General features: G+C 34.8%; 1 long non-coding RNA gene across 1 annotated transcript; it reads left to right on the top strand.

Moving 5' to 3' along the window:
• Window positions 1–7,404: 7,404 nt before the first annotated feature.
• Window positions 7,405–9,547, top strand: LOC137572026 (uncharacterized). The gene is made up of 3 exons (XR_011031516.1): window positions 7,405–7,583; window positions 7,639–8,203; window positions 8,658–9,547. It is a non-coding gene; the product is annotated as an uncharacterized lncRNA (long non-coding RNA).
• The last annotated feature ends 3,566 nt before the right edge of the window (window positions 9,548–13,113 follow it).

Raw genomic sequence — 13,113 nt, 5'->3', positions numbered from 1 at the left:
CTTGCACATTCGTCTATATCAAGTTCATCTTTATTATTCGCGACATCAATTTTTAGAATTTTTATTTCATCACTTTCTTTTTCGAATTTTTCTACTCTTACACCATTTCGACTAAATATAATGTCAGCTTGCAAACATAATTCCTCGCCTATGATCATTTCGACATCTAACAATCTAATCGGAACTACATGAAAATCTAACACGAACGTATGGTCGTCAATCAAAATGGAATTCACAAAGTGTCCAATTGGTTTTATCTTATTTGATTCTCCGCCACAGAATCCAATTAGAAACCCGTCAAAACTACTCAACTCGCGTTGTTTCAAACGTTTATACAAATCTTCGCGAATGATACAAAATTTACTTCCGGTGTCGAACAATGCTTTACACTCAATGTTGTCAATTTTAATAACTTTACAGGTTATTTCTTCTTTCGACTTAAAACTTCTTGTGTTTGGTTCAAATTGACTGTTCATATCTCTTTTATTACAATTTTTAGCTATATGACCAAATCCATTACATTTGTAGCACTTTCTGCCTTTCTCTTTATCATCACAATTTTTCGAGTAATGTCCTTTATTTCCACAATTGTAACACACGACATCGTTTTTAACATCTTTATTATTTCTTTTCATCATTTTGTCTTTCACTTTTGCACTGTTCTCGTCGTTTTTGTATTTACCATTGTCTTTCTTACTTTCTTTTTCACTCATTGTTTTATACTGCTTTAATTTCTCTTTAAACTCATTAAAATTTTTCGCTCCATATAAAATCGACTTATTCTCACTTTTTTCATCAATGCCGTCAATTAAATATTCTATTAATGAATCGTCTTTTACTTGTCCACGTGAAGCTACATCTTTCATTCTGTAAAAGTACTCAAAAACACACTCATTGTTTTTACGCTTCATTTTCATCAGTTGCTCATGTACGTCTTTACTACTCACGCACGATTTGAATTCACTCAAAAGTGCTTTTTCGAGAGAGTTCCACGAATTTATTCCTCTCTCACTCAAGACAAACAGTTTCGCGATGCCTTTTAACGCCTTCTTCGCGAACAGAAACTTTTGGAAATCGTTTCAACACATCAACGTTGCTTGCTCATTGAATTCGTTAATCCAAACTTCTACTGCAATAGTATTAGTGCCGTCAAAAATACGAATGTTCTCTTCCACGTCGCGAAAACTAATGGCAAAACGCGGCGTCATCATTCTATCTCTCTCTTCGTTTATTCTTCTGTACTCATCGTTGTCGTTCTCGCTTGCTCTCTCGTGCGGCCTGTTCCTCCAATTTTTTTCTGTTGCTACGTTCCTCTCTGTAGCTACCGATTCATGATCTGTCTCGTCGTTTATTTCATCATCTACTTCGTCGTCTGATTCGTCTTCGTCTTGTGATGCCAACAAATTGTTCAGCTTCAAATTCATGAAAATATGCAATGCAAGGTCGTCGACACTGTACTTGATTCCCAATACATTGCAAATCGAAACAAGATCACCGTTCGTCAAATTTCGTCGTACATATTCCGCCTTTGCTTCGTACTTTGCGTTCGTTTCATCGTAATCGAAACCAGAAAATTCTCGAATTCTTTTGCGGTTATTTCTATCTCCCTCGCTCTCATAGATAAATTTATGCAATGCTCTGATATTGTCTGCTTTACCCGTTTTCAGAGTATCACTTATTAAATCATTTAAACACGACAAAGTTAATTTTTTAATTTCACCACTAGCAGAGCAGGACCGACTTAATACGACACGATTGTTCGAGAAAAAAAAAATCACTTATTTTTTTTTTCACTCTTCTCCCGCACGAACGCACAAAAAATGTATGTGAGGTAGTCTCTTGTATCCCGCACTCTTTCTATCACGACAAAATATGTGAGGAAACTCTTTTGTAACCACTCTAACTTGAATCTATCCCGGATGAGCACCCAAAATATGTGGGGTTTTATTTACGATATAATTATAGTCTAGGGGGTTTACATGATAATACGACTTCATAGAGATTACACTATGCTAAATGACAATCGACATTTGGCTCGGCTCGACTTTGGCGTCCGTCTATGACGCTTCGACTTTTCACGCCCGACTTTGGCGATCGACTTTTAGTGTCCGACTTTGACACACGACTTATAGCACCCATATACATATACATATACATATACATATACATATACATATACATATACATATACATATACATATACATATACATATACATATACATATACATATACATATACATATACATATACATATACATATACATATACATATACATATACATATACATATACATATACATATACATATACATATACATATACATATACATATACATATACATATACATATACATATACATATACATATACATATACATATACATATACATATACATATACATATACATATACATATACATATACATATACATATACATATACATATACATATACATATACATATACATATACATATACATATACATATACATATACATATACATATACATATACATATACATATACATATACATATACATATACATATACATATACATATACATATACATATACATATACATATACATATACATATACATATACATATACATATACATATACATATACATATACATATACATATACATATACATATACATATACATATACATATACATATACATATACATATACATATACATATACATATACATATACATATACATATACATATACATATACATATACATATACATATACATATACATATACATATACATATACATATACATATACATATACATATACATATACATATACATATACATATACATATACATATACATATACATATACATATACATATACATATACATATACATATACATATACATATACATATACATATACATATACATATACATATACATATACATATACATATACATATACATATACATATACATATACATATACATATACATATACATATACATATACATATACATATACATATACATATACATATACATATACATATACATATACATATACATATACATATACATATACATATACATATACATATACATATACATATACATATACATATACATATACATATACATATACATATACATATACATATACATATACATATACATATACATATACATATACATATACATATACATATACATATACATATACATATACATATACATATACATATACATATACATATACATATACATATACATATACATATACATATACATATACATATACATATACATATACATATACATACACAGAGAATGATCAAAACTGAGATGACGACGATGAGTGCGAAAGAGGTGGCGATGTAGGCAATATGCAAGACGAAGACGAAATGTTGTCAGTAGTGAGCGACGAAATGAATTTTAGAACAGCTGCAACAAACGAAAATATGCGAAACAAAGCGAATAGGGCAGTCGTGGCCAACATGCCACCACCGAGGTTCGCTTTGAGTTTTCGAGACGTTGAGGACTCTTTGCGACCTTTCCATGGCGATGAAACTTTATCAGTTGAAGTATGGGTTGAGGATTTCGAAGACATGGCTGACTTGATGCAATGGGATAGTTTACAAAAATTTGTTTTTGCTAAAAGAGCTATTAATGGACTTGCTAAAATGTTTATTCTGAGTGAACGTTGACATTGACTCAAATGCATCGAAAAGTACAAAGTGCGAAGTGAACGAACTTATCAAAAACTATAAGCCGCAAAAATTAAAATCGAAAAATGTTGAAATTTGTATTGTTTTAAAAGACTATAGTCCAATTTATTCGAGACCACGCAGATTCGCTTTTGCTGAACGGTGCATAATCGATGACCAAGTCGATCAGTGGTTGAAAGACGAAATAATAGAACAATCCGAGTCTGAATTCAGCAGTCCGGTCGTATTAGTAAAAAAAACGCGATGGCACTCCACGTCTGTGCATTGACTATAGAAGAATAAACAAGGTAATAGTAAAAGACCATTTTTCATTACCTCTGATTGAAGATAAATTGGATCGGCTACAAGGAGCAACGGTTTTCAGCACAATCGATTTAAAGAATGGATTTTTCCATGTAAATGTTGAAAAAGAGTCGAAGATTCACCTCATTCGTTACACACAACGGACTGTATCAGTTTTTAAAAGTTCCTTTTGGATTAACGAACTCCCCTGGGGTATTTCAGAGACACGTTAATGCCATTTTTTCGTGATTTAACCCGTGCTGGTACGGCTATCCCATACGTCGACGACATTATAATCCCGGGTAAAACTAAAGAAACGATGTGAAGAATATGGTTTAGACATTAACTTAAAGAAATGTTGCTTTTTGAAGAGAGAAATAGAATTTTTGGGGCATACTATAAAGAATCAGAAGATATGTATCTCAGACGCAAAGACCAAAGCGGTAAAAAAATTTCCTATGCCGATGAATCAAAGGCAGCTCCAAAGTTTTCTTGGCATGGTTGGTTATTTTCGCAAGTTCATTGCAGATTTTTTGATTATAGCCAAGCCTCTTACTGATTTATTAAAAAACGATGCAATTTTTAGATTCAACGAGAGTCAGATAAAATCTTTTAATTTGCTAAAAGAATTGATAACACAGAAACCTGTTTTGCAAATATTTAACCCCAAGTTTGAAACAGAAGTACATACAGACGCATCGATTGATGGCTTCGGAGCAATTTTATTACAAAAGTTACCTGATGATAAAGAATTGCACCCTGTATACTACATGAGCAAAAAGACGACTGAAGCGGAAAGAAAATTCACTAGCTACGAATTAGAGATTTTGGCGGTAGTTGAAGCATTTCGTAAGTTCCGAGTTTACCTTCTAGGTATGCATTTTAAAGTCATAAGCGATTGTAATGCGTTTGCAAAGACGATGGATAAAAAAGATGTGTGCACTAGAGTCGCACGATGGATTCTTGAGATCCAAGAATTTGATTTTGATGTTGAGCACCGTGCAGGAAATCGTATACGTCATGCGGATGCGCTTAGTCGCTACCCTGTTATGATTAGAAGAAGATTACATACACAGTAAATTAAAGAATGTCCAAGCACAAGACGACCAATTGAAGGCTATAATCGATATCTTTGCTCAGAAAACTTCTCATAACAACTATTTTATGAAAGCTGGCATACTTTATAAGTTGGTTGATGATGAAGAACTAATTGTAGTTCCCTCTACTCTGCAACGGGAAATTATTAAACATGCTCACGAAAGAGGTCACTTTTCTGTGAAAAAGACGAAGGAAATAATTGCAAAGGAGTATTATATCCCAAAATTAGATGAGAAAATACAACACCAAATAAGATGCTGCATTCCATGTATAACACTTAATCGAAAGCTTGGTAAAAAGAAGGAGAACTGCATCCACTGCCGAAAGAAGAACTGCCCTTTCAGACGTTCCACATCGATTTTCTTGGACCCTTAGAGTCAACTCACAAGCAGTATAAGCACATTCTTGCAGTTATCGATGGTTTTACAAAATTTTGCTGGTTGTACCCGACGAAAACGACATCTACGAAGGAAGTAATCACAAGACTACAACAATAAAGTTTAATTTTTGGAAATCCAGTTCAAATTATTTCTGACAGAGGTTCTGCGTTTACTTCTGACGAGTTTAAAGAGTATTGCAAGGCAGAAAATATCGAACTTCACGCAGTTACGACTGGTCTTCAACAAGCGAACGGACAAGTCGAACGCCTTAACGCTGTTATTATATCCGTGTTGTTGGTATAAGTTTGTCGGCAAAGTGCAACAAACGATTAACTCAACGTACAGCAGAAGCACACATTCAACGCCGTTCGAACTACTGATTGGTACAAAGATGCACACAAAAGACGACCTTAAGCTGAAAGAAATAATTCACGATGAGATGATTCAGATTTTTAACGACAACAGAGATGGTCTACGGAATATAGCGATGCAAGATGAAAATAAGAAGACCTACAACTTACGTCGCAGACTTGCTTCCATATACTCCAACTTGGAGGAGTTTTGAAGCTGAAGCCCAAATATTTAGGTCCGTACCGCATTACCATGGTAAACGCCAGAGATACATACGACGTCCTCAAAGCCGTGGGTTCTTTGTGACATAGACGACCAGGATGCATTCGAGGCGAATGCGTACTAGGATGGCCGAGTTGTGGGATTGGGTCTGGCAACTCTGCTGAGCGAGGCGAATTGAGCAAATAAATAGTTTTACGTTAAAATAAACTAAAATACTACAAATAAATATATTAAATAAAACAAATTCCTACATTAAGAAATGTCACTGTTGGTGACTTTGCCGTTTGTGTGGGAGCTATACGATATAGTGGTTTGATCCGGCTGAATCCGAGATATACAAGCCTACATGCATTTTAACTCTGTAGCTTTTAGGGTCTAGGAGATTGTTCCAGACGGACGAAGAGAAGGACAGACGGACGGACAGACATGACTATATGAACTCGTCTCGTCGTGCTGATCAAGAATATATATACCTTATATGGTCGGAAATTTTTCCTCCTAAGCGTTGCACACTTCGGACCAAAATTAATATACCCTTTTCGCAAGGGTATAAAGAGCGAAAAAAAAAAAAAAACAACGCAAAGTAAAATTTTGAGCTACATTTTGAAAAAAACAATTTTTAAAATCATTTCAATACATTTGGTGAATTGTATATTAAAGTAAACGGACAATTTATTATGTATTCAGAATACTTATTCGTTAAATTTGTATATTTTTTTTAGCACATTATTGAATCTTATGTTGAAAAACGTCAGGGTAATACTTATGGCCCACCAAATCAACGCTCGATGACAATTTTTATAGATGACATAAATATGCCTGTTATAAACGAGTGGGGAGATCAAATCACAAATGAAATAGTCCGCCAGTTGATCGAGCAACGAGGTTTTTACTCATTGGAAAGACCAGGGGATTTTTCAACAATTATGAATATACAAATGCTCTCCGCAATGATTCACCCTGGTGGAGGTCGAAATGACATACCCAATCGCCTTAAACGTCATTTATGCATTTTTAATTGTACACTGCCAAGCAACAGTTCTTTGGACCAAATTTTTAGAAGTATAAGCTCAGAATACTTTTCTGAGGAGAGATTTGATGAAGAAATAGTGCAGATTATACCTTTATTAGTTCCTTTGACACGTACATTTTGGCAAAACGTAAAAATGAAAATGTTACCCACTCCAGCCAATTTTCACTATGTGTTTAATTTGCGTGACCTCAGTCGAATTTGGGAAGGTATTTTAAAGGTACAGCGAGATGAATGTAAAACAATTGAACAAATATTTAAATTATGGTGTCATGAGTGTATCAGAGTTATATCGGACCGATTCACTTCGGAAAAAGACAAAACATGGTTTCTGGATCGCATGCGCATTGATGCCGAATTATACTTAGGTGAAAACTTTGATCATTATCCTGATGAACAATCGTTTTGGGTGGATTTTCTAAGAGATGCGCCTGAAAATCAGGAAGATGAGGAAGAGGAAGATTTATTATTCACGCCACCTAAAGTGTATGAGGAAATTCCAAGGTAAGTAATAACTACGTAAAAATAGGCTTTAATTAATTAGTCAAATTTATTTTAGTTTCGAAGTTGTAAAGGAAAGAGTTACATTCTTTATGGCCCAATTTAATGAATTGATTAGAGGATATCGAATGGATTTAGTTTTTTTCGTGGATGCTTTAAAACACCTGATGATTGTATCTCGTATTATTGGAAATCCAAGAGGAAACGCATTACTTGTTGGAGTCGGAGGTTCTGGGAAACAAAGTCTAACGCGACTGGCATCTTTTATTGCCGGTTATAAGTTTTTCCAAATAACATTGACCCGATCTTACAATATTGGTAATCTTACAGAGGATCTTAAATTCCTATACCGTACCGCTGGACTCGAGGGAAGTGGAATGACATTTATATTTACAGATAATGAGATAAAAGAAGAGTCTTTTCTGGAATTCATTAACAATATACTGAGCTCTGGTGAAATCGCAAATCTATTTGGGAAAGACGAAATAGACGAAATGTATACTGAACTTATTCCCGTTATGAAAAAACTGCAGCCCCGTCGTCCTCCAACTCAAGACAATTTATATGATTTTTTTATATCTCGTGCTCGATTTAATTTACATGTAGCTTTATGCTTTTCTCCAGTAAGTAAATTAAACTATAAATCCAGTGCCATAACAAAGATTTAACTAAATTTTTTGAACCACATAAAGTATATGTAATTTTAATATAATTTAAATGTCCGTCCATGTTATTTTGTTTTTATTCCTTTAATTTATGTTTTGTTTGATTGCCTATGAACAATTCGAATCAAACTATTTTCTCCGGAATAGTTATTAAAATTCGTTTTTTCGGCCAGCTCATCCTTTTTTTTTTGGACTGTATGAAATAGCATATAAAAGAAAATTTTGAATTTGGCCAACTCATCCTTTTTTTTTTTTTGACTGAATACGATATAGGATATAAAAAGAAAAAACAATTTTTATAACATATTGTAAAGCTAGTTTATTATTGTTGTAGCAAATTTTATTTTATTTTATTCTTTTCTTTTTTAATATTTTTACCATTCGTTCGTTAATTAATTTTATTTTTGTTTAGGTTGGTGAAAAATTCCGCATGCGTTCCCTAAAGTTTCAGGACTAATATCTGGATGTGTCATAGATTGGTTTCAAAAGTGGCCAGAGGATGCCCGTATTGCGGTGTCTCGACATTATCTGGGTGAGTTCGAAATAGTTTGCAGTGACAAAGTTAAAGAACAAATAATTGACATCATGAGCTGGATACACGAGACTGTGCAGGATTTGTGCTATATATACTATGATCGTTTTAGACGGGTCACATTTGTGACTCCAAAATCGTTAATTTCATTTTTAGAAAGCTATAAAATACTGTACAAAGAAAAACAAATGCATATTGTTGTAATGTCAGAGCGCATGAGTTCCGGATTAGATAAGCTTGATGAAGCTGGTGCATCAGTTGCCATTCTTAAAAAGGATTTAGTTGAAATGAACAAAGTTATAGCTATTGCTTCTGGAGAAGCTGAAGACGTTTTAGCCACGGTTGAGCAGTCTAAAGCAGCTGCCGAAATTGTTAAAGTAGAAGTCGCCGAGAAAAAAGGTCAAGCCGAAGTTCTTGTGAAGAATATTTCAGCTGTAAAGGAGGTTGCTGAAGCTAAATTAGAAAAAGCTCTCCCTGCTTTGGAGGAGGCAGAAGCCGCACTAAAAACCATAAAAGCTGCAGATATAGCCACCGTTCGTAAACTTGGAAAACCACCATATCTAATAACACTTATCATGGATTGCGTTTGCATATTATTCCGAAGAAAAATTAAACCTATTCGTCCAGATATAGAAAAGACTTTTATTCAGAGTTCATGGGATGAATCACTTAAAGTAATGTCAGACACAAATTTCTTACGGAAAATTGTGGAATACCCAACCGACTTAATTAATGCTGAAATGGTAGACCTCATGGTTCCCTATTTTCAATATCCGTAAGTATATAACTCATTAATATTATAATATATAACAGCTGTGTAGATTTCATCTATACTAAAGGTTGATAGTTTCAACTGTATGAAATACTGATATAAATATTATTATTTAACAGAGCTGTGCATAAATACATTACCATTACTTTTAATTTGCATTAAAAAATATCAAATAGGTGTAGGATTGAAATATTCCTGGTTATTTAGTTCAATATTATTTGAGGATGTGATTTCCTTATTTAAACTTTATTATTTATTAACAATGTTTCTTTGTGTTAAGAATACATATATTTATTAATTATTATAATGGCCTTAGCGACAAATTTGGGTGTGCGATGTGATCGAGGCGAGAGTACGATTGCGAGTGCTTTTCGATCGACGCTTCTGCTTTATTTTCATGAGTGAGTCGACCAGATAGGTACGGCCGCTGCGTGTCGTTCTGTCTCGCTCACTCGGTACCAAACGATTGCAATGATTATGCCTGCCTGACACTTCATTTCCTACAATCGGCTGTCCTGACAAGTCATTCGACCCGAATGATCCTAGCCAAGGTTTCTTGAACTGTTGAGGTCTTACAAGGTCCTTCACCGTCGCCAACCTTCTCAACGTCGTATCGACCGTGCCTATTCACCTTCATGACTTTATATGGTCCTAAGTATTTACCTCTCAACTATAGCCCTGTCCCATTCTGCGTACGTTTAATCGCCACTAACTCGTTTAAATTGTATTTTCTTTCACATTTCCTGTTTTTGTCGAATGTTCGTTTCATTTCCTGCTGTATTTCATCGATATTTTTCCAAGCCCCCCGCTCTAATCTCATCACGACCACAGTTTAATTCTTCTATTAACGAATCGGTTATCAGCTTTCTCATTTTGGGATCATCAGGACTACGCATCTCTATTCCTGTCAAAATCTTAAAAGGTGTAACTCTTGTACTTCTTGGAGCAGTATTATTAACAAATTATCTTATGCATCTTTTCTACTTGGCCGTTGCCACGGGTACACCTGTTGCTATCAGTAAATGCTGTATATCCTGTCTTACAATATTCCTTAATATTCCTTATGGCCTGCCTTTCTAGAGAACTAAGTATTTCCTCGACTCCTGTTCCACGAGTCGGATACAACCATACAAACTTAGAGAACCCATCAACAATAACAAGTATATGATTATACCGCTTTGTTGTGACCTCCATCGGGCCAACGTCATCAATGTGATATGTCTTCAATGGCTGATCTCCTTTACTTATTGGCATCAAATATCCCTCCTTTTTACCGGTCTTGGCATTAACAATAAGACATTCGACGCAACACTCAACAACACGGACTACCTTCTGTTTTAATTTTGGAATATAATACGATTTTTCTACGATATCCTGAGTTTTTCTAGCTCCAAAATGTCCTTGTTTGTGTGCAATCTATATTATTTCCTTTTCCATCTGCGAGGGAACGACAATAAGTTCTCGATTGGGGTCCTTTAACAATATTTCGTTTTCAATGTAAAAATCTTCATATCCTTTCTCTTGAACTAAGCTCCTAATCAATTTAGTCCAATCATCTGACAACTGTGCTTCCCTTAATTTATGGGTTATAGTGTCAGTTAGCAGAAAAACAAGATAAACTGCTCAAGGCATCCACATACCGCATCTTTGAACCTGAACGATGTTCAATCTGATAATCGAAATCTTGTAGGTACATTGCCCAACGTGCTACACGCAACGGAACCTCTTTCTTTTTCATTGTCATCGTGAACGCATTACAATCTGTGACAATCTTAAATCTCAATCCTAACACATATATACGCCACTTTATTAATGCTCCAATAACTGCTAAAACCTCAAGTTCATATGAATCATACTTCTCTTCGCAAGGTTTAGTTTTCCGACTCATATATTGTACCGGATGGAATAAACCATCTTCTGAATCTTTCTCTAAAAGCGCAGCTCCGAAACCGTGTTTCGAGGCATCAGTGTGAATTTCAGTCTCTAGCTTAGGATTGTATAGCTTTAAAACAGGACCTTTGATCAATGCTAACTTCAATTGCTCAAACGCTACCATTTGCAATTCTTTAAACTCAAACTTGTTGTCCTTTCTCAAAATGTCAGTCAAGGGCTTAGCTGTTACTGCGTATCCTTCGATAAATTTACGGAAATACGATGTTAACCCTTAAAATCGTTGAACTGACTTCTGATCATGTGGGATCGGGAATCTTGAAACGGCATCGGTCTTCTCCTTACTTGGCTTAATACTTACATTTTCAACTATATAGCCCAAAAAATTTACTTTACTCTGCAGTATCTGACATTTCTCCCAGTTTATTCTCAACCCATTTTCCGCAGCTATCTTCAACACCCTTTTAAGTTTAATTAGACCATCCTTCACGCTAACACTTGGTATAATTATATCGTCCATATACACCACTGCATCTCCATTCTTTACTGATTCTCTCATTACTGCCATTATAAATCTGGTAAAAACTGCTGGAGAGTTGGAAATTCCGAATGGTACGTATAGGAATTCATACTGACCATTCTGAGTTACGAATGCTGTGAACTTCTGAGATTTATCCTCAACAGGAACATGGGAAAACACGTTCGTTAGATCTAAAGTAGTGTAAACCAACGCACTTTGAAGTTTTTCTAATACGGTGTCCATTTGTGGCATAGGAAAATTATCTCGGACCACTTTCTCATTTAGCTTTCTGTAATCGCAGCACAGACGCTTTTTCCCATTCTTCTTTGTTACAAGTACAACAGGCGAAGCATATTCGGAAAAACTTGGCATTATTATCTTCTCCTCCAACCATTCTTGTACTGTACTATCAACGATTTTCTGATCAGACTCTGCTAGACGCCTTGGATGCTGATAAACTGGCAACTCATCTGTTAGTACAATCTTCATTTCTATAGGAGTGTTTGTATTTCTAATAGGTTTATTCTGTTCTGCACTGTGCATACACATACTTTCAAATTCCTTAAACAACTCAGCACAAGATTTATTCGCGTTACACAGTGATTCTTTTCTGTTGATGCTCACAAACTTTGTACCTTTCTTGGTAACAACTAAATCGTCGTGATCTAATATGGTTCTACCCAAAATTGCCTCATATGCCATGTCTTCATCAGGAACGATATGAAACTCGACTTCCATCTCAATGCCATCTATCTTGACAGTTATGCTAAAACTACCAAAGGTCATCACATGACTTTCACCAATGCCTGTAAGGGTCTTCGAAAATACAGTTAATGACTTAATTCCGAGTTTAACAAATACGCTTTTACGTATCAGACTCAAATTTGCTCCTGTATCAATTAGACCGTTGAACTTAATCGATTTATTAGTTACTTCTTTCAACTCCAAACCCGAATCAGTAAATTTACCTGATGTTTTTATTAATTTATCATCTACAACATTGGTGCTTTCAACTTTGGTGGTATCTTTATCTTTACATTCAAACGAACAATGGCCTGTTTTGCCACATTTAAAACAAGTAAACGTTTTCTTGTTGCAGTCTCTCATCATGTGTGAAGGATCACCACACTTAAAACATTTGCGATCACCTTTTG

Source organism: Drosophila tropicalis, unplaced genomic scaffold, assembly GCF_018151085.1.
Source record: "Drosophila tropicalis isolate 14030-0801.00 unplaced genomic scaffold, ASM1815108v1 contig_1033, whole genome shotgun sequence".
NCBI lineage: Eukaryota > Metazoa > Arthropoda > Insecta > Diptera > Drosophilidae > Drosophila > Drosophila tropicalis.
This window is presented reverse-complemented; position numbering and strand designations above follow the sequence as displayed.